Genomic DNA, 24,000 nt, shown 5'->3' with positions numbered 1-24,000 from the left:
CTTCTACTATAACTTCAGGCTGACAAAAAGTGTTGTGAGTGGATTTGGTAGATGGAAACTGAAAGAAGTCTGTTGTATATATATATATTTATGTGTGTGTATATATATATATATATATAGGCGCAGGAATGGCTGTGTGGTAAGTAGCTTGCTAACCAGCCACATGGTTCCGGGTTCAGTCCCACTGCGTGGCATCTTGGGCAAGTGTCTTCTGCTATAGCCCCAGGCCGACCAATGCCTTGTGAGTGGATTTGGTAGACGGAAACTGAAAGAAGCCTGTCGTATATATGTATATATATGTGTGTATGTGTATATGTTTGTGTGTCTGTGTCTGTGTTTGTCCCCCTAGCATTGCTTGACAACCGATGCTGGTGTGTTTATGTCCCCGTCACGGTTCGGCAAAAGAGACCGATAGAATAAGTACTGGGCTTACAAAAGAATAAGTCCCGGGGTCGATTTGCTCGACTAAAGGCGGTGCTCCAGCATGACCGCAGTCAAATGACTGAAACAAGTAAAAGAGTAAAAGAGTAAAAAGAGTATATATATATATATATATATAATTATATTAAATTAAAGATAAAACCACTATTAGGAAAATCAAACAATGAAAAACTTAAGCCAATACATAAAATTAATTAATTTATATTATTTTAAATATATATCAAGAGTATTAAAAGTTTAATAAAAGAGTAAAACACTACGATCGTTTCATGGCTGTCCAATTCTTAATAATTCGAGTTATGGTTACAGTCAATCTTCAGGTAATTGAAATATTTATCTTAGCGATGTTTAGATATATATATATATTTGTGTTCTTTGTGTCTGTCCCCCCTCCAATCACTAGACAACTTATGTTGGCATGTTTATGCCCCCCATAACTTAACAGTTTGGCAAAAGAGACTGATACCATAAATAGACTTACACTTTCTTTGACTAAAATATCCTTAAGGTGGGTGATCCAGTATGGCCGCAGTCAAATGACTGAAACAGGTAAAAGAAAAGAATACATGAAAAAAATTATGAGATTTAAATTGTACTTAACAGATTCACATTAGCATATTTCTAAAGTACAGTCTTTTTGATGTTTATTATTCTACTTAAAATTCTTAGAATATATCATACTATACTATTTATAAAATATAATGTTTATACAATGAAAATTAAACAAAGTAAAGAACATGATTTTACTTAACAGATGGGTGCGAATCAACACACTTCTAAAGCAGAGTATATCTAATCTTTAGAAATCTGCATAAAAAAAGTAAGGCAAAACTATTTTTAACACACTATATGCAAATTGACCAACTTCAAAAATGGGGCCTGTTTACATAATACATGGCACAATATTATGCAGGCACTGGAGTGGCTGTGTGGTAAGTAGCTTGCTAACCAACCACATGGTTCCGGGTTCAGTCCCACTGCATGGCATCTTGGGCAAGTGTCTTCTGCTATAGCCCCGGGCCGACCAATGCCTTGTGATTGGATTTGGTAGACGGAAACTGAAAGGAGCCTGTCGTATATATGTATATATATATGTGTATGTGTGTGTGTGTCTGTGTTTGTCCCCCGAGCATTGCTTGACAACCGATGCTGGTGTGTTTACATCCCCGTCACTTAGCGGTTCGGCAAAAGAGACCGATAGAATAAGTACTGGGCTTACAAAGAATAAGTCCAGGGGTCGATTTGCTCGACTAAAGGTGGTGCTCCAGCATGGCCGCAGTCAACTGACTGAAACAAGTAAAAGAGAAAAGAGAGAAAGAGTATATTGCATGGTTTTGCACAGTATTCCTGGAAACCAGGTAAAAGGTTCAGTAGACACATAGTTAAGACCACTTATTACTACTACACTGCTAATGTAAAATGAATCCTGCCAACCTATCCTTAATGTTGAAGCTGGATGTTCACGAAAGATATCTGTGACATGTCTGCTAAATAGAGCGTGTAGTAAAACCAGGACTTCAGTTATAAAGTAGAGGTCAAATACGTGAATGGAAACCTGAACACCAGCCTAAAACTTCAAGCAGAAGTTATCAACCAAAGTGATTTGTTTAGAGTACACTGAAAAATAGAATATGACATAACTTGGAAGCTATATCTTACAATTAAAAGAAAATGATAGAAACTTTACTTCTACTGGGAGATTGCCTAAAAGTTTAAACCATGCATGAATGTTTTGGAGAGTAGGAAGCATTCCATATCAGCAAAGAGTGTAATCTTAAAAATGATTTGTGGAAATAAATATCTTAACACTAAGACAGAGATCTTAAACCCTTGCATACACAAAAGAAAATTCATACACAATCAGTGGAAACTGACTACATAAAACCCCATCTTTTTTATAGATTTTTGCATCTTGAAATAATAGATCTTTGCCTCATGTTTCCCCAATCCTTTCTGGATATCTGTTAAGTATAGCCATTTCACAAACGTTTTTGCTTGTCTTACCCCATCCTCACTAGATGGTTTTTCTCTCTGTTAGACTGTGGCCATGCTGGGATACCACCTTGAAGAACTTGAGTTGAGTAAATTGACCCCAGTACTTTTGTTTTAATCTGGTACTTACTGTTTTCTTGCTACAGGGACATAAACATACCAAAGGGGTGGTAGGGGACAAACACAAAAACACATAGGTGTGTGTGTATATAAAAAAAGCACAATCTGTTTGTGGCCATTGCCAGCGCCGCCCCAACTGGCCTCCGTGCCGGTGGCACGTAAAAGCACCATCCGTTCGTGTCTGTTGCCAGCCTCGCCTGGCCCCCGTGCCGGTGGCACGTAAAAGCACCATCCGTTCATGGCCGTTTGCCAGCACCGTCTGGCACCTGTGCGGGTGGCACGTAAAATGCACCCACTACACTCGCGGAGTGGTTGGCGTTAGGAAGGGCATCCCGCCGTAGAAACACTGCCAGATCAGCCTGGGCCTGATGCAGCCTTCTGGCTTCACAGACCCCAGTAGAACCGTCCAACCCATGCTAGCATGGAAAGCGGACGCTAAATGATGATGATGATGATGATGATGATGACACATCCACAGGCATACCTCACCCTACATGGATGTTAAAGTAGGGCTGTACATGCGGAGGTTGTCTGAACACAATGTCTGTAGATCAACACAGCAGCAATACTAGGCCAGGCTGAATGTACTTTTCTCTAGGCTAAACCGATAATAACCATTCCCAATTCTGTACTTTATTTACGAATGCATTTTCAATAATACTTGGTTAATAAAAACCATGTGTGCTAAAATCTTGTCCAATACAGTTGCCCAACTTGTCCCAAAAGATCGCTATCACTTTTTCACCTTTTTCATGGCATTTTATCATAGGCAGTTTATCTTCCAGCTTTATAGCATGACAGTTAGCACTTTCACTATGAATTTTCTTAGGAGTCATGGGGGCAAAAAAAACATTCACAAATGAATGAGAATGAGAAAATAGCCAATAAACAGACATAAATAAATCTGAATTCAAAACAATCACAGGAATCACGAGTAACAACGATGCCTGATGGTAGATATTGGAACTAGTGGTTGGCTTGGGGTTATATAGAAGACACTTGCCTAAGGTGCTATGCAGTGGGACTGAACCCAGAACCATGTGATTAGGAAGCAAACGTCTTACTACACCAGCATCTCTCTTTCCACACATTTGATACATAATACAGGAGTGGCTGTGTGGTAAGTAGCTTGCTTCCCAACCACATGGTTCCGGGTTCAGTCCCACTGCGTGGCATCTTGAGCAAGTGTCTTCTGCTATAGCCCCGGGCCAACCAACGCCTTGTGAGTGGATTTGGTAGACGGAAACTGAAAGAAGTCTGTCCTATATATGTATATTTATATATATGTGTGTGTGTGTTTGTCCCCCTAGCATTGCTTGACAACCGATGCTGGTGTGTTTACGTCCCCGTCACTTAGCGGTTCGGCAAAAGAGATCGATGGAATAAGTACTGGGCTTACAAAGAATAAGTCCCAGGGTCGATTTGCTCGACTAAAGCGGTGCTCCAGCATGGCCGCAGTCAAATGACTGAAACAAGTAAAATAGTAAAGAGAGTAATATATTTATGGATAAGTGAATAAATCCAAGTGAGGTGACAAGGGACGTAACTCACACCTACGTATGATAAATTATGGAACCAAAACGAGTACAAACTCATTCCATATTAAAAAAAAAAAAAACGTGTGTGTATACACATACACACATATCAGACATACATATACATATAAATAAGCATGCAAGCAAACACCTTATATATATCTGCGAGCTGGCAGAAACGTTAGCACGCCGGGCGAAATGCTTAGCGGTATTTCGTCTGCCGTTATGTTCTGAGTTCAAATTCCGCCGAGGTCAACTTTGCCTTTCATCTTTTCGGGGTCGATAAATTAAGTACCAGTTACGCACTGGGGTTGATATAATTGACTTAATCCCTTTGTCTGTCCTTGTTTGTTCCCTCTATGTTTAGCCCCTTGTGGCTAGTAAAGAAATATATATGTTTAAGACTGCTATTAACACTTGGGTGTAGTTTGTGAGTTTAGTTGCAAAAATAAAACCATTGTGCCATATGAATTCTCTCCATACCAGTTTGTAAAAGGAAGGAATGCTAGATTCATTGGCACCAAACTCGTGGCCCACAGCAGAGGAGTTTCCACCGTTGCGTATTTCCTTGGTCATCTCTACCATTTCCTATAAAGAATATACTCTCATCTGTGTTGTTTGTTTGGATCCAGTGCCTTTGGACCGTTTTTCTATTCACTGGTTCTGTGTTGATGGATACAACTCTGTAAATACATATTAACAAAAAAAAACCAAAAAAACACAGCCTTGCTGCATGGTCATGTAAACACAAGCAATGGTCAGTGCATCAGTGCATTCTGGGTAGCTGAGCATTGTGGAAGGTTGCTAAGATGGGGTTTTGCAGTAGAAGCAAAATCTTTGACTGATTTACCAAACTGTGTTATACTGGATCAGTGATGAATAAATCAGTGATAAACAAGGCTACTTGTGCATCATCATCATCCTTTAATATCCATTGTCCATGGACAGTTTGGCTAGAGCTGGAAAGCTGCACCAGGTTCCAGTCTAATTTGGCTTGGTTTCTACAGTTGGATGCCCTTCATAAAGCCAATCACCTTACAGAGTGTGCTGCATGTTTTTAACGTGGCAATGGCATGAGGGCTTTTACATGGCACCGGTACAAGTGCTTTTTATGTGACACTGGAACATGGCCCTTGCATACCATTCCTCTTCATCAGGGGATGTATCACTAACACTTCTGCTGTGGAGGACAGGTCTTCTTGAATACAGCAAGGTATCAGATATCTCGGTCCTTTGTCATCTCTGTGAGATTCAGTGTCCTGAGGTCATCAGTACTTCACCCCGTCTCTTCTTGGGTCTCCCTCTTCCTTAAGTTCCATTCACTTGAGATGTATATATGAAGGATTAAGGGTAAAAAGCTCCTTCGGTCATGAATAACCATGGGATTGCACCTAGAAATTTCCTCCTCCTAGGTGCAATCCAGGCAAGGTTGTTTATATACGACCTGAAGTCATCCATGCATACCAGCTTCCCCCTCTCCACATCACTGATGTTATCCAAGGGAAAGGCAAAAGGGCCGATACAGCTTGGTACCAGTGATGTCACAACTCATTTCTACAGCTGAATCAACTGCAGTAACGTGAAGTGGAATGTATTGCTCAAGAACACAACACCCTGTCTGGTCTAGAAATCAAACTCACTACCTCACGATTGTGAGCTCTATGTTCTAATCACTGAGCCATGCACTGTCATGATGTGTGTGTGTGTGTGTGTGTATTCCTGAATTTGTGTAAATGTGGTAAATGTGTATAGAATAATATATCAGTTGAATAAAGTTACAACATGGTCTGGTTTTCATGTTTTTTATTATCATATTTACAAAAAATGTATTTTTTACAGTGTTGAAGTGTTTTGAACTTTATGAACATTACAAAATATTTTTGTAATGTTTAACATACTTCAACACTAAAAAAAATTCTGTAAATACAATAAAAATATGAGAACCAGACCATGTAACTTTATTCAACTAATTCATAATATATATATATATATACCAGAGTAAACACATAAATGTGAAACAAGGTAGAAAAAAGAGTACTCAAATACCAATGGTAGAGTAATATGCTTTATTTAAAGCAGCAGAAAATTCAACAAAATCTGTTACTCTGAGTTTCTCGTTGCCGTTCATCAGACAGTTTTTGTCTGATGAACGGCAACGAGAAACTCAGAGTAACAGATTTTGTTGAATTTGCTGCTGCTTTAAATAAAGTATATATATATATATATATATATATATATATATATATATATATATATATATTATATATATAAAATGGAGGTGGAAATAGCACAGAAGTAAGTCTAAGATATTTCATATATATATTTATATATCTATGTGTATATAAGTGAATACATACATATATGTACATATGTGTCAATACATGCATGTACCTGTTGTATGGTTGGGCCATTGGTGACTAAACTCTACTAAGTTTGCTTGGTAGGGAGGGGGAGTGTATTTTTTTTTATAGACATTCTGCAGTAGTAATAATAATATTGAGGCATGTGCTGTAGGAGCATTTTGTTGCACCTACCATTAGTTGGAGTTCTTATTCCTGATAGATGATGCCTTTGCACCATAGAGGCAACAGCCTCCAACCCATGGGTCTGTTTGGATAGTTGTTGCTGGTGAGGGTTTTATGAAGCCTGAGAGCTAACGTTGGGTCTGTTCTTTGACATGTCTGATCCCCACAAAGTAATAGAGCAACGTGAAATTTACTGTTTTTCTCTTGAACACAACACACAGCCTTGTATGAGAATTGAACCCACAATCTGACAATCATGAGTGCAACAATCTAACCACTAGGCCACGTAACTTCACTGTGGGGCAGAAAACAGAACCTGTCAAAAGGTGCATGAATTGATTAGAGTGAATGGTCATCCAACAGCTGGAAGTGAGAGACCTCCTAGTGTTTGTTTGGACCCCTCTCTAGGATAAAGAAAACTAGGTGGTAACACCTGTGACTTGGTCTACATCCGATTCCATTATGGAATGAAGAAACATGTCAGCTTGTGTAGTAATCTATCTGAATGCCTACTGCAAAAGGCACCCGGCATTGCCAGATCTTTGCAAAGCAGAACTGAAAAGCCATATTAATGCTGCTCATGTTTAAGAGAACAATCAAGTGATGACATATATAGTTATATATGTGTGTGTGTGTGGGGGGGTATGTTTAGATATATATACATATATATATATATATAATGTGTTTGATTAATGAGAGAGATGGAAGATATGAGACTGGTTATTGATCACTTCAATTGTTTTGATCCATCTAGCATTGATTCCTCACGGGTGGGAGACTGAACATCTAGTTTAGGTGTATCTGTTGATGTAGATGTGTCTCTTCAGGTGATTTACAAGATGTATCTTGTTAAAATAACTTCTGTTCTGCAAGATTTCTGTTCAGTATGTCTATACAAAAGCAGTAATTAACCACAACCTGGGATTTTAAGAATTCAAAGCAAGCTTACCTGCACACACACACAAACATTTATGTATATGTATATGAATAATTCTTTTTTTTTAAATAGTGGATCTTGAAGTACACATAAAGCCATATATAATACCACGTGAATATATTGAAAAACCCTTTGGAATAGAAAAGTTAAAAGCTTCCCATGGACTCAAACCCACTTCTGTTATAATATCAACAACATACAGTTCTTTCTGCTCAGAATAAATTTTCTAAAGTAGATTGAGAAATTCAAAGGATTGACTTTGGTCCAATGGTAGAACATCTACTGTGCTTATAGGAGATATAGATTTGAGTTCCATGGGCAACTTTGACGTTTGTAACCATGACAGGTTTTTTTAACCCAATATTTGTGTGCCTTTAAATGGCGAGCTTGCAAAATCGTTAGTACACCAGGCAAAATACTTAGCATTTCGTCTGTTCTGAGTTCAAATTCCACTGAAGTCAACTTTGCCTTTCATCCTTTCAGGGTCAATAGAATAAGTACCAGTTGACTACTGATGTAGTTCACTTATCCTCTCCCTGAAGTTTCTGGCCTTGTTTCAAAATTTGAAAAATGATATTTATGTGCTTTTATTTATAGCAAAATGTGTGCTTTGAAATATATTAAAAGAAAAAAGAATTATTTCATGTTCTCTTGAAAGTTTATAAAAATTTTATCATGTTTACAAATATTTGAACAGTTCAAATCAAATTTAACCTAAATTTGAGGCAAGGGAGATAATAATTAAAAGTTGTTGCCCCTGATGTTTGTTTTGTTCACCTAAAATCTCATTATTTTATCATGATCTTATGTGATTTTATTGTTTTAATCCAAGATGGAGATGAACACCAATGTTCCCTGTTGCAGGTTTGATAATTGTTAAGGGATTTATCACTTACATGAAACCAATGGTAGCCATAAACCATAAAGATTTTTTATCCATTGCAGTGTTGAGCTCTAATTCGCATTCATCATCATCATCATCATCATCATCATTTAGCGTCCGCTTTCCATGCTAGCATGGGTTGGACGGTTCAACTGGGGTCTGTGAAGCCAGAAGGCTGCATCAGGCCCAGTCTGATCTGGCAGTGTTTCTACGGCTGGATGCCCTTCCTAACGCCAACCACTCCGTGAGTGTAGTGGGTGGTTTTTACGTGCCACCCGCACAGGTGCGAGATGGAGCTGGCAAACGGCCACGGACGGATGACACACACACACACACACACATTTATATTTGGTTAATGGGATGGAAGATATGAGAATTTTTATTAATCACTACAATTGTTTTGATCCATCTAGCATTGATCCCTCACGGATGGGAAACTTAACAACTGGTTTAGGAGCATCCAATGGTGTAGATTTGTCTCTTCAGGTGATAAAAGATATAACTCATTAGAATAATAGTTCTGCAATGTATCTTCTCACTTTACTCTTTACTCTTTTACTCTCTTACTTGTTTCAGTCGTTTGACTGTGGCCATGTTGGAGCACCACCTTTAATCGAGCAAATCGACTCCAGGACTTATTCTTTGTAAGCCTAGTACTTATTCTATCTGTCCCCTTTTGCCGAACCGCTAATTCACAGGGACGTAAACACACCACCATTGGTTGTCAAGCGATGTTGGAGGGACAAACACAGACACACAAACACACACACACACACACATATATACGACGGGCTTCTTCTAGTTTTCGTCAACCAAATCCACTCACAAAGCTTTGTTCGGCCCGAGGCTATAGTAGAAGACACTTGCCCAAGGTGCCACGCAGTGGGATTGAACCCGGAACCATGTGGTTGGTAAGCAAACTACTTACCACACAGCCACTCGCATTGTTTTGAATTAACATGAATTATCTTGTAGCTTCAAGAGTCTGATGATGTGGTAGTTTATTTTTAGGGGAGAGTATGAGGGGTAATTTATTTTGTAGGGGAAAGTTTGAGGGGTCAGATGTGGCCAGTTGGAAAACAAAACAGGTAGAATATTTTGGCCAGATATGGTCAGTTTTAATGCTGAAGGGTTAAATTGACTGCAAAAGTTGACTTATCTCGATTAGCTGTCTGAATGCTGTGATACTCTGATAAGATTTGTACACTGAAATAACCCAAACTCTGGTCAATAATTCTTAACTTGAAATTATGCAAATACTGTAAGATTTTCCTACAGAATTGTTAAATATCGTTATGGGAAAATGAGAAAATTTTCTTTTAAGAACGTCAATGATTCTCTCATGTTTAGCAAATGTTGATCTGAGATGACTTTATGGTCAAATAAGGGCGCAGGAGTGGCTGTGTGGTAAGTAGCTTGCTTACAAACCACATAGTTCATGTATGTGTGTGTGTGTATGTATATGTTTGTGTGTCTGTGTTTGTCCCCCCAACATTGCTTGACAACCGTTGCTGGTGTGTTTACGTCCCCGTAACTTAGTGGTTTGGTAAGAGAGACTGATAGAATAAGTAAGTACTAGGCTTCCAAAGAATAAGTCCTGGGGTTGATTTGCTCGACTAAAGGTGGTGCTCCAGTATGGGCACAGTCAAATGACTGAAACAAATAAAAAGAAAAAAAAACGAAAATGTTATTGACCATTGCTCATAGCTAGATGTTTTGATAATCTTGCTGTTATCTGATAAAAGATCTTTTTCTTTTTTCCTTTTTTTAAAAAATTTTTTTTCGTTTTCGAAATAGCTTCTGAATAAAGCTAGAGTGCATGTATAAAACATTTCATTGTTATGATTCAGTAGTTAACTAAGTATGTAACTGGTACTTGATTAACTTTGGAGAAACGAGTGGTTGCCTGTAAATTATTATAATTATATAAAAAAAAAAAAAAGAACAACACTGATAACTTAACCAATGTTATTTTATGATTAGCAAAATGTTAAAAAAATATCCCAGTTTGCCATTACTATGTTCTCTTTAATTTAATCCTTTTGATAAAAACCTGAGAACACCCTTTGTTCTTCTAATGATGCAAACTTCCAGTTTTAAAGAGACCGAGATTCAAACTTTTTATCAAAATTTAATTTGAATCTTCTATTTTAAATACCAGCTTCTTAACAAGGACCAAATTATTTTACTATGTTCTTCATTATTTTCAAAAATAATTGTAAAAAGGGGCAGTGTATTTCAAGAGAAATACAGTAACAAAAGACTTAAAACCTGTAGGTTTTCAGTGTATAACTCTTTAGAAGAAGAAATGTTTCCTTCTCGAGCCAGGGTCATAAGGGCTGATTTCCTGGTTTCAGTGGCGTAGAAATTTCCCAGGATTCCAATCTGTTGCAGGATTACTCATTTTTGCCAGCTGTGTTGACTGAAGCAACATCAAATGAAGTGTTTTGCTCAAGAACACAACACATCACCTGGTCCAGGAATCGAAACCACAAACTTACGATCATGAGCCCAACACCCTAACCACTAAACCATGCACCTCCACCACTATATAACCCTTTAGCATTCAGCTTATTCTGTCAAATGTAAAGCTTATTTATTTGCACTGTTTTGAATTTAATCATGCATTATCTTGTAGCTTTGAGATTTCATTGATGAAATTGCAATTTTAAGAATACGTGAAAGTTGTGAGAAGCCAGACTTGGCCTGTCTGAACGTAGAACAGGTAGAATATTTGGGCTGGATATGGTTAGTTCAAATGTTAAAGAGTATAGCTCAAGCTTATCAAGATGGATGAAAATTCCTGTATAACCTTTTAGTTTTTTTTTCTTTCTTGACTCCATTTCTCCATATCATCCCTTCATACATCAAGCTTACACAATGTTCTCTTCAAACATATACCTAGATCATCACCATCATCAGTATCATCATCGTTATCATCGTTATCGTCATCATCGTTATCTTCATCGTCATCATCATTGTTGTCATCGTTATCATTATTGTTATCGTCATCGTCGTTATCATTATTGTCATCGTTATCATCATCATTGTTACCATCGTCGTCATCGTTATCATTATTGTTATCGTCATCGTCGTTATTATTATTGTCATCGTTATCATCATCATTGTTACCATCGTCGTCATCGTTATCATTATTGTTATCGTCATCGTCGTTATCATTATTGTCATCATTATCATCATCATTGTTACCATCGTCGTCATCGTTATCATTATTGTTATCGTCATCGTCGTTATCATTATTGTCATCATTATCGTCATCATCGTTATCATCATCGTTGTCATCGTTATCATTATTGTTATCGTCATCGTCGTTATCATTATTGTCATCGTTATCGTCATCGTTGTTATCATCATCGTCATCGTTATCATTGCCATCGTTATCATTATTTGTTATCGTCATCGTTGTTATCATTATTGTTATCGTTATCATCATTGTCATTGTTATCATTATTGTTGTCATCATCGTCATCGTTGTTATCATTACTGTCATCGTTATCGTCATTGTTATAATCATCGTTATCATCATCATCATGTATGCTTGCAACACATTGACGACACTATAATGAAAGTCTTTGTCATTAAGCATTAGTTCACCAGCTGCCTTGGCACACTTAACCAGTCGGCTCTTGATATTGTCCATCCAGTGCATTCTTTGCCTGCCTCTTGATCTGCTATTCGCTAATCTTCCCTCTATGAAGAATTTTTTCTATACCGCTGCTTATTTGAACTTAGCCATAATAGATGAGCTCAATTTTCTTCTCTTCTTTCATAATTAAGTTATTAACACCTGTACAAAAACTTTTTTTTTCTTGTTACTTTCTGGACGATAGTTAAGAGCAAGACTAAGGTTTGTCTTGGTTATAGTCTCACAGCTTGTCCCAGTTTCAGATCCAATGGGTGTTAAAGTTTGCCTTACATATTTTGGATTAAGTATGATCCAGTGGAGTGAGTCTTCTTTGACACTAAATATTTGGCATCACTGATTTGATGATGATTTATTTTACTCTTTACTCTTTTACTTGTTTCAGTCATTTGACTGCGGCCATGCTGGAGCACCACCTTTAGTCGAGCAAATCGACCCTGGGACTTATTCTTCGTAAGCCCAGTACTTATTCTATCGGTCTCTTTGCCGAACCGCTAAGTGACGGGGATGTAAACATACCAACATCGGTTGTCAAGCAATGCTAGGGGGACAAACACACACACACACACACACACACACACACACACACCCACACACACACATATATATATATATATATACGACAGGCTTCTTTCAGTTTCCATCTACCAAATCCACTCACAAGGCATTGGTCGGCCCGGGGCTATAGTAGAAGACACTTGTCCAAGGTGCCACGCAGTGGGACTGAACCCGGAACCATGTGGTTGGTTAGCAAGCTACTTACCACATAGCCACTCATGCGCCTATTTGATATCTAAATTTTAATGTTTCTCTCTCTTTCCCTCTCCCCCTCCTTCCTCTCATTTTTCACTGTTTCCCTTTATGTGTCTGAGGAGAGGGGAAGTGTTAATGAATTGTAATGTTCACCTTCTCCCTCTCTTCCTAGCTGTATATGGATATATATTTTTTAGTGCACATGCGTGTGTGTGTGTGTGCATGTTTTTACTCCCAGTGCAGTCACCAAAACAGCCATGCCAAATAATTTGTGTCCAAATAGCTGCGGTAAATAGTCTCATTCTGGGTCCAGCTATACATACATGTAGCCGAAATTTTTTTTGGGGAGGAAGGAGGTTAAGTTGATCACATCGACCCCAGTTCTCAACTGGTACTTATTTCATCAACCTCAAAAAGACGAAAAGCAAAGTTGACCTCAGTGGCATTTGAACTCAGAACATAAAAAGACAGACAAAATGCTGCTAAACATTTTCTCTGGAATACCAATGATTCTTCCAGTTTGCTGCCTTATGTAATCATCATCATCATCGTTTAACGTCCGCTTTCCATGCTGGCATGGGTTGGACGGTTCAACTGGGGTCTGAGAAGCCAGAAGGCTGCACCAGGCTCCAGTCAGATCTGGCAGTGTTTCTACAGCTGGATGCCCTTCCTAACGCCAACCACTCCGTGAGTGTAGTGGGTGATTTTTATGTGCCACCGACACAGGTGCCAGACGAGGCTGGCGAACGGCCACGCCAGGATGGTGTTTTTTACGTGCCACCGGCACGGAGGCCAGGCGAGGCTGGCACGGCCACGATCGGATGGTGTTTGTTACGTGCCACCAGCATAATAATCCAGAATAATAAGTCAATTGATTGTTTCCCCCCATTCATAAGGATAGGAAATTCATCAGCCTAACAACCTGAACAATTGCTTTCTTCACTACATGACAATATTGCCTAGCTGTGACATTTCGTAGGCGCTTCATTGGTAAATAGCTACGCAGCACAAACATTTCATGTTCAGTAGTAACTTTGTTCTTTATCAAGTTTACAAGTTGTCACAATCTGTCAGTGATTTGCTTTTGATAATACACCAGAGTTTTGAATTGAATGTATAATCAAATCTTGATTACATAAATTTTAAAAAATTTATCCCAGTTTTGTCCTAAATGCGTTCTTTCTCAGTGTGTACCTGAAGTAATCTTATATGCTTCGTCATGCACGAAAGGTGTGTCTTGATGTTTTGAAATATTTTTAGGGGTGTGTTGAGGGTGAGGGTGTTCTAGAAACGACCTTCTTACAATTTACAAAACGTGTTTTATTCAATGCTATGAATCACGAGTGTCGTATACATTAACTTTTGTCATGTTTCTTTTGGAAGGTGAGCTATAAACGAGTGTTTTATTATCATCATCATCATCGTCATCGTCATTATTTGTTTTTGTTATAAATTATTTTGGGTTATAAGTTCAGTAAAATAGATTTTAAAATATGTTCCAAAGTTATTGGTTACAGTTTTTGTATAAGGTATAAATATTGTTTTATTCTTAAATTGTCTGCTATCTTTCTGTTTCAAAGCAAGGAATTTTTGTAGGAAATAGATCATCATCAACATTGTTTAACATCTGCTTTCCATGCTGGCATGGGTTGGACAATTTTGACTGAGGTCTGGCGAACCAGATGGCTGCACCAGGCTCCAATAAATGAATAAATAAATAAATGTTCTCTTCATCATCGTCATTTTATCATCCATTTTCCTTCTCATGCTTGCATGGATATAATGGAGTTTATTGACACAAATCTTCTATGTTTGGATGTCGTTTTGTTGCCAACTCTTACCTGTTTCCATGTAAGGGTAATATTTTCCCATGGCCAGAATGTTTTCACAACGTCTTGGAAATAACACTTACAGTTTCTGTGTACCATTTTCATTTTCAAACTGGAATCCACTTGTCCAAAGTGCCATGCAATAGAATAAAACTTATGGTTACAAATCAAACGCTGTATCCACATACCATCATCTCTGCTTGTATATGATATATATATATATATATATATATAATATATATATATATATATAAAATAAGAAAATGGAGAAAACATTTTACCTTCGCCCATATAATACAATAAATGAATTAATTGCATTGCAATTCTTAGCATTTATGTATTAGCATTTCTGGGTGCTTTACTGGCAGTATATTGGATATATGTTATCCCATAGAGGGTTACACTCACAACCCCTATCTCACTTGATATATATATATATATATATATGGGAGAGTGGACAAATGAAAGAAAAGGGTACTAGGAGTTACATATATTATTATTTAAAACAGTTTGATTTGGCTCCATGTAACTTTTTTTTTTTTGCAGGCTTCTAACAGAAACCTAACCAGGTTGGATTACTGGTAATCTAAGCTTGAACAAGGTAGATTTCTGTTAGAAGCCTGTGAAAATTTGAGCTGCAAAGAGCTGAATTAAAATGTTTTAAATAATAATAATAATAATGATAGTAATAATGTATATATGTAGGTATACTCTTTACTCTTTTACTCTTTTACTTGTTTCAGTCATTTGACTGCGGCCATGCTGGAGCACCGCCTTTAATCGAGCAAATCGACCCCGGGACTTATTCATTGTAAGCCCAGTACTTATTCTATCGGTCACTTTTGCCGAACCGCTAAGTGACGGGGACGTAAACACACCAGCATCAGTTGTCAGGCAATGCTAGGGGGACAAACACAGATACACAAACACACACACACTTACATATATATATACATATATACGACAGGCTTCTTTCAGTTTCAGTCTACCAAATCCACTCACAAGGCATTGGTCAGCCCGAGGCCATAGTAGAAGACACTTGCCCAAGGTGCCACGCAGTGGGACTGAACCCGGAACCATGTGGTTGGTTAGCAAGCTACTTACCACACAGCCACTCCTGCGCCTATGTAGTGTGTTCATTTATTTAATGTACTTCCCTTTGATTATGACCCTGTGGGCACTTTCGCACGCTCTAACAGTTTTAAGAAGTATTTTCTGAACCATGCTTGAATGAAAAACTTCAATGGAAGCCTTATGTAACCAAATACGTCCTATTGATTTATTGTTTGTGGCTGCCTTCTAACAAAGTGTGTACTTATGAAAAAGTAAAGCATTATGGCTTTCAGCTAAGTAAATCATAAACAAAAATGAGCTAAGACTCAAAGTGGCTAATGGCTCCCAACTGTATGGTTCCGGGTTCAGCCACACTATATAGAACCTTGGGCAAATATTTTGTACTATAATAGCCTTGGGCTGACCAAAGCCTTATTAGTGGATTTGGTAGACAGAAACTTAAAGAAGCCTTTCGTATATGTGTATGTGTGTGTCTTTGTGTATGTGTCTGTCATCACCACCACTACCTATTTCTTTATTACCCACAAGGGGCTAAACATAGAAGGGACAAACAAGGACAGACATAGGTATTAAGTCGATTACATCGACCCCAGTGCGTAACTGGTGCTTAATTTATCGACCCCGAAAGGATGAAAGGCAAAGTCGACCTCGGTGGAATTTGAACTCGCAACGAAACAGCAGACGAAATGCTGCCAAGCATTTCGCCCGGCGTGCTAACGCTTCTGCCAGCTCACCACCACTACCACTGCTTGATAATCGGTGTTCGTGTGTCCCAGGAACTTAGCAGATTGGCAATGATGGATAGAAATAAGTACTAGGTTTGACTAAAACTCTTCAATGTGGTGCTCCAGCTAGGCCACAGTCTAATAACTGGAAAAAAAAATAAAGACAGAAAATATACAAGTATTTTGTTTTGTCTAGAGAGAGTAATTACGTCAATTTTAATAACATACATGGTGGGCCAGTTTCACTCCTTAATCATTAGTCAATTGATTAATGATTGATTAGTTTGTTGATTAATAATAAATTAGTGAAATATATTTCAGTGTTAATTACACGCGCGCACACACACACACATACATACATACATATACATATGTACATACACGCGTGTGTGCATGTACACGTGCATACACACACACACGATGTGTTGTTCAGTGCCATGAGATTGAACCCAAGATCACATGTTGGCAAAGTGGACTTAGTCATGCAGTCATCTTATTTGTACCTGTATGTATGTGTGTATGGTTTTTTTTTTTTAACTTATCAAAATAGTTGACTGTTATCTGTTCGTTATGCTTGTATGATGTCAGTCCTAATTTTGCTGGCCTATTAATTATCAGAAGTAATTCAGCTGTGACTGATCCACCCTGTTATAGGATTACATTGTCTAATGTGTTTTTCCAGGCAGCAGAGTATGGCACGAATGATATGGCTTCTATTTCTTTTAAGTCATGCGACCAGGCTTCCTTGATTGAAAATGAGTTCAGTCGATAGGGCTTTGTAGTTTTGCTCCATTGGCTTGTTCAGCCTAAACGCATAGTCCTACAATCAATAAAGATGTGTGCGCACACATACAAATACACTCTATATTTAACCCGTAATCGTTAGTCTGACAAAATATATTTTATTAAACAAACAGTTATGGATTGTATATATTTTATCCGCTCTTGGATCTATTGTTTTATTCTTAAATTGTCTGCTATCTTTCTGTTTTCTGTCTCTAGGAGAAGGTCACTCTGATATAAAACCAGGTGTGAAAGGAATGGCATTGCAGGTGCTCCCACATTCCTGAGCCTGCAGCTCACATTGGCATTGAATATCTTGCCCTGGTTTTGTCTCTGGATCATGTCAGTAGAGTGGATAGGGTCTGAGGTGCTGTGCAAACCTTATTGGACCTAATTTTTATTTTAAGTGGGGCACCTTAACCATTCAGGAGGGTTAAAATGTAGACAGTGGCACAAAATGTGGAAGCGAGGAAATATCTAGGGATCATGACCAGGGTGCAGTCTGGCCCTTTTACTTTGTAAGGTGTTAAGGGCTGAAATGCATGAATGAGGGGGTGGGTGGATTTCTTCTCTAAATAAAGATCTTCTGCTTTTCAGCTCTCCCTAGAAATTCTTACTTAGTGGTCAGACATCTTGTTAAACTATTGTCACGTCTTGGAGTGTATGTCTTGTAAGGTAATTTGCGAGGTCTCGTGGATGGTCAGGTCGCCTAGTACTAAAAACCTGACCTGTCAAAGTGATGCATGAACTAAGTGTAGGTTCGATGAGTATCTAGAAATAGTACAAGCCTTCAGAAATTCTGGGTTGGTGTCTGGCATGGTGGAAGACCGCTGGGAGTGTGGCACTCCTCAGTATTTTTCTAAAGCATGTCTCTAGGAGAAGGTCACTCTGATATAAAACTAGGTGTGAAAGGAATGGCATTGCAGGTGCTTCCACATTCCTGAGCCTGCAGCTCAAATTGGCACTGAATATCTTGCCCTGGTTTTCTCTCTGCATCATGTCAGTAGAGTGGATAGGGTCTGAGGTGCTGTGCAAACCTTATTGGACCTAAAATTTTAGGTTGTGCCATCGCTGGCAAGTGAACTGTCCAACCAATGCCCAATCGAGTAGGAGGGTACCGCAGCAAACATGGAAACGTGAACGTGAACTCAGGTGAAGCCAACTGCTGGTGCAGTAATCTCATGCACAGGCATTACTGGCATTTTGCATGGGCATCGGTCAGTGATGGTCTTTCTCAGTTACAAGTGGACAGCCACCATCATCATGAATGTGTGTTCTCTTCTGGTTTTAATTATTTGACTTTTTCCTCTAAGGAAGGAGCTGGTTTCTTACAAAGGCACAAAGCTCCATCATTGGAATATGGATAACGAAAACAGTGTCACATTTTAAACCTGGGAAAAGTCTTGAATCGTTGTACTGGTTTCACTTTACTGAGTGTCTTTGTAATGTGTGATTTAGTTGGTTGATTTCTTTTTGTGAAGCTTATCCAGACAGACAGGCGTTTACTTATAAAACCAAGTGCACCACTTATTGTTGGTATTAATGTTAAATTTGCAATCTACCAATAGAAGCTGGAGGTTTTGAAGCATAGTTAGCTTCTTTCTCTTTCATTTTCAAAGAGATATTCAAATCAGCAGGACAGCTGATCTCTATGATGGTACATACTTTTTTTTGTCTTTCCCAAACAACAATATCTGGTCTGTTATGTTTACACTCAACAGATGTTCCCCAGTATTCCTTATTTTGGTGCTTGTGTACATATTCAAAAACAAGAGGGTTCTCTGTGTATGTATGAGTGATTAAGTGGGGATTGAGTAACATGGCAGTAAAGTTTTGTTACATAATTGAATGCCTTTAAAAAAAAGAACCCCAATATTCTTTCACCTCTCTTAAATAGATTAGTTGATGTTAATGTGTCAGCTCGGAATGAAACCAAGTGTTAGTGGAAGACCTGATAATTGACAGATTTAATTGATATTTAATTAACATTACAGAGGTGCTATTGATATGTATACCCTTAGCTTTGCCACCCCCTCATCAAGTAAGACCTATCAACAAGGGCATCCCAACCATGACTGTTTTGTCATTTTGTAATATTTATAATTATAGCCATTTTTTAAAGGCCGTTTTTAGACGTTACGAAAGTTAATTTTATTGAAAATTTTAAGTAAAAGAAGTTCCCTGTTCAATACTTGCGGGCAGTGTTTAAATTTGGTTAAAAAAGATGATTTTGTCACTTATGCTAGGGTTGTAAACAGAATATGAAAAATTCAGATTAAATTAACTCTGGACATGTTCAAATGTCTAAGTTTTGTTCAAGGGCTAACTGCAAGCAAAGATACAGATATATGTTCCCAGATACTAACAAAATTAAAACAGTATCAAAAATTAACTCTATAAGCAGTAGCAGGGGAATGCCAGAGGATTATAAATTTAAGGCCTGTAATGGATAAGAAAAAAGAAAAATGTTAAGACCCAATCTGTGGGTGCAGAAGCTTAACATTTTAAATGTAACTGTCCTTTTAAAAATCTAAAATGTTTTGAGTGTGGAAAAATTGGACATAAAAGCTTACATTGTAGAGTGAAAGAAAAAAAAAGTTGAATATAAAATATTTTGGCAAGAAAGTATTGTTGACAAAAAAATCTAAGTGAGGCTCAGAAAAGAAAATTTGTGTTTGTATAAATGAATAATGTGAATATCAGGTTGCAATGATATCATGATAGTTAATGCAGATACACGGAGAAAAATCAGAAAACCTAGGTTGACAAAATCTTTGAAAATTGCATGTGGTATGTCAGGAAAAAAAAATGTGTTTTAAGGGTGAAGTGATGTTACATTTCATGGAAAAATCTTAAAAACCAAAGTTTTTCTGCTGACATACTCATAAAAAGTGAATTTCATGATCAGCATGCTGAGCATATTAAAAAAAATCTTCGAAGTTTCTATGCCTAGAATAAAATATCTGGAGCAGATTATCGATGAAAATGGATGTAAACCAGACTCCATCAAGGACAAGTGCAAGCATTTTTGGCACTTGCAAGTTACTACCAGATATACATACGGAGTATGCATGATTTGAGAGCACCCCTGAATAACTTGTTAAAGAAAGACATTAAGCAGAACTGGTTAGACAAGTGACAAAAAGATTTTGAACAAATTTTTAAAATCTTAATGTCAGAATTGTCATTATCACATTTTGATGTGAAAGATGGTAGCTCATATTAAAAATATGACCAAGCATTTAGAAACTGGTGATAAGGTGTTTTTCAGAGTGTAGAAAAGGAGAAATAGAAAAGGAGGTTGGGAAGATAGTGAAATAATAAAACAGATTGTTAAAATGACGTACATGGTGAAAGGTTCAAGATGGGAACATAAAAGACACATGAATCATCAGAAAAGGTTTGCTGAAGAAAGGTTACAAGAAAAGAGGTACCTATGGAAGTTCTCTATGATATTTTTGATGTGCCAATTCTGCAGGAAGTCATCAAACCAAGGTGTACCAGTACAAGAAAAAGAAAATAGAATTGTTAGAGGTAGTTCCAAAATGAAAATAATATTAAGCTTGAGGGAAGTAAATCTCTAAAAGGGAGATGCTGTATGAAAGAAAAATAAAATTTTTATTCACTTCTAGTGGAAGTCAATCTCAAAAGGGGAGATGTTGTGGTGTGGTGATTGACATCAACACCTCTATGTGATAACAAGGTGGACTCGTCGAGACAGAAGGAAAGCATTGGAGTATTGCATGTTGGTAGTCAAGTTATGTCTGTGAATACATTGCTTTACTCCTGCCTTGTTTAGATCATATATCCGCAACCAAGGATATAAAAATCTCATTTGCATGTTTTGGAGAATTGTATTCTACTGTAGCCTTAGGTTGGCCCAAATGAATTGTGGAATCTAAGAGGTGGAAACTGTGCAAAAAGCCTGATGTATATACACTCCTTTGTATGTGCTTATGCTGATCTAGAAACCCATCTTTACCGTGGCGTGTCCCTTTTTCATCTCGCTGTCCGATAATTTGGAATTGATAAAGTATCGGAATGAATGAGTACCGGAGCCAATATGACTGAAATAGTTGCAGGCATGTCTCAGTATGGCTGTGCTCAAATGACAAAATAATAAAAGAATATGTGAGTGTATTTGACTCTCATTCACTCACTCACTCTCACTCTCACTCTCTCTCACCCACTCGCTCACTCAAGTTCTGACATCAGGTTTTTAGCATTGCTATACCGAAGTGAAATGTGTTTGTATGTGTGTGTGTGTGTGTGTGTGTGTTTGTGTAGGTTTGGTGATGCAAAAAGGAAATAAAACTCAAAGCATAAGTATATATATATATATATTCTTTTATTCTTTTACTTGTTTCAGCCATTAGACTTCAGCCATACTGGAGCACCACCTTCAGGGGTTTTTAGTCAGGCAAATCGACCTCAGAACTTATTTCTTAAGCCTAGTACTTGTTCTGTTGGTCTCTTTTACTGAGCTGCTAAATTATGGGGATGTAAACGCACCGACACTGGTTATCAATTAGTGATGGGGTGGAGAACACAAACACAAGGACACACACATGGATAGATGCATGCGTATCCACACACAGCAGTGTGTGAATAATATTCTTATGGTCAACTTTTACTTACTCGTGGCCAATTTAATGCTTTACCACTAATTCAGTTTTAGTTCAGTCTTAATTCGGTTTTTACCACTCTGATGGACCAGTGGTAAGCTGCATTTTGACATAAAATATTCAAAATTTGTTCAGTAGAAAAAATGTTATGATAAAAAATAGAGAGCCAAAAGTGGGAGAGTAATGCCTTATATTTACTTTGACTCATATTTTCTCAGTTGTTTAAAGGAAAAATTATACTTTAATTGTGACTTTTTAAAAGAATTCAGCATGTAGAATATTTTGGTAAAGACCTTGTTAACCCTTTTGTTATCAACCCGGCTGAAACCGTCTCTGGCTCAGAGTATAAATATCTTGTTTTCATAAGTTTTGAATTAAAATCTTCCACTAAACCTTAGTCACAATTTATGTTCCTAACACTAGCTGAATGATAATACTAAGTTATTTTACTAAATTCTTTGTTATATTTAAAATTAATTGAAAGAAACACAGAACATCTCAACAGAAATATGGTAACAAAAGGGTTAAAAGGTATTAGAAAAAACGTTATGCACCTTTAAGTAGCCAGAAAATTTGTAACATTTAAAATTGATTTTCACTCAAAATATCTCGGGTATTTGAAAAGCAAACTATATTGTAATAATACCTTTTTAAAAGAACTTGATGAGTAGAATCTTTTGGTGAAAACTTTGTTAAAAGATATTAGATAGAAAAAAGTTATGCAGCTTTATTAAGTGAGGAAAAAAAAATGGTGATAATTTGTTGTTTCATTTTGTTTACATCATCATCATCATCATTGTTCGACCGTGGTCGAGACAATGGATTTTACTACGTTACGCCAGACTTCACGGTCCATAATAGCATTACGGAAGTCCTGTTGCTGGATGCTTGTATCCCTGGAGATTACACCTACATTCTGAGAGTAACTGCTGCAACAACTGAGTACTACTGTTTCGGAGGCGCAATGGCCCAGTGGTTAGGGCAGCGGACTCGCGGTCGTAGGATCGCGGTTTCGATTCCCAGACCGGGCGTTGTGAGTGTTTATTGAGCGAAAACACCTAAAAGCCCCACGAGGCTCCGGCAGGGGATGGTGATGATCCCTGCTGCACTCTTTCACCACAACTTTCTCTCACTCTTACTTCCTGTTTCTGTTGTACCTGTATTTCAAAGGGCCGGCCTTGTCACTCTCTGTGTCACGCTGAATATCCCCGAGAACTACGTTAAGGGTACACGTGTCTGTGGAGTGCTCAGCCACTTGCGCGTTAATTTCACGAGCTGGCTGTTCCGTTGATTCGGATCAACCGGAACCCTCGTCGTCGGAACCGACGGAGTGCTTCCATCCATCCACTACTGTTTCAAAATGCTAGGGATTTGAATGGGTTAATGGGCTCCAGACTGTTCTTCTTACAAAGATGGGCCCTTGTGTCTGAAATATAAAGGTTTTTTTGAACTTGGTGCATTGTTAGAAGCTCTTTATTTTCTCTCTTTTCACATTCTCTGATATCACATTGTTCAAGTAAACTTTATTGATTACATGTATTACAGAAGATCTAATATCTTTATATTTAAAAGTCAAGTTGTGTGTCTGTCTCCTACGATTTTGATTCCTAACTACTCCTACATTTTGCGGTGCAGTTTAACCAAAACCGGGTATCTTATAGTCGTCATTCATATCGAGCCCTTCTGGGTATTAGCGCGCGTCTACCATGAGTCTACGATTTTAAAAATAATTTACCATCATTTTTTCCCATTTTAATGCGTTTTTTCGCTATTATATAAGGGAAGTAACTCTCTAAAAATGTCTACAATGAGTCAACGATTTAAAAAAAAATTTACCATAATTTTTTCCCCATTTTTAATGCATTTTTTTGCTATTTTCTGGCTATAACTCTCTAAAAATGCTTATATAGTTATTTCCCTTACAAACCCGAGTAACGCCGGGCAATACTGCTAGTTAATTATATGTTTATAATTATTTGTATAATTGTAAATATGTCTTAATTGCATCTACAAAGATACTTAAATGACAACTTGCCAGTACAAGGCAAACAGAAAATCTAGTCTTTAATTGTTTCGTTTTTTGGTCGATCTTCTCTCTCTAAATTCCTTTGATT

At 37.7% G+C, this 24,000-nt stretch overlaps 1 protein-coding gene across 4 annotated transcripts in view; it reads left to right on the top strand.

Moving 5' to 3' along the window:
- LOC115222675 (protein Smaug homolog 1-like) overlaps positions 1-24,000 on the top strand; it is a 116,257-nt gene that overhangs the window by 15,814 nt on the left and 76,443 nt on the right. Inside the window, exon 1 of one of the 4 annotated variants that reach the window (XM_036511562.1) lies at positions 8,799-8,919. The exons of the other annotated variants lie outside the window; for them this stretch is intronic. The gene's annotated coding sequence lies outside the window, so the exon portion shown is untranslated. Of the gene's footprint in view, positions 1-8,798; positions 8,920-24,000 lie in introns of those variants that run through there. 4 annotated transcript variants of the gene reach the window in all.

This window comes from Octopus sinensis, linkage group LG20 (assembly GCF_006345805.1).
Source record: "Octopus sinensis linkage group LG20, ASM634580v1, whole genome shotgun sequence".
In the NCBI taxonomy this organism is placed as follows: Eukaryota; Metazoa; Mollusca; class Cephalopoda; order Octopoda; family Octopodidae; genus Octopus; species Octopus sinensis.
The sequence above is the reverse complement of the archived record's forward strand: the minus strand, read 5'-3'. Positions and strand labels throughout refer to the sequence as shown.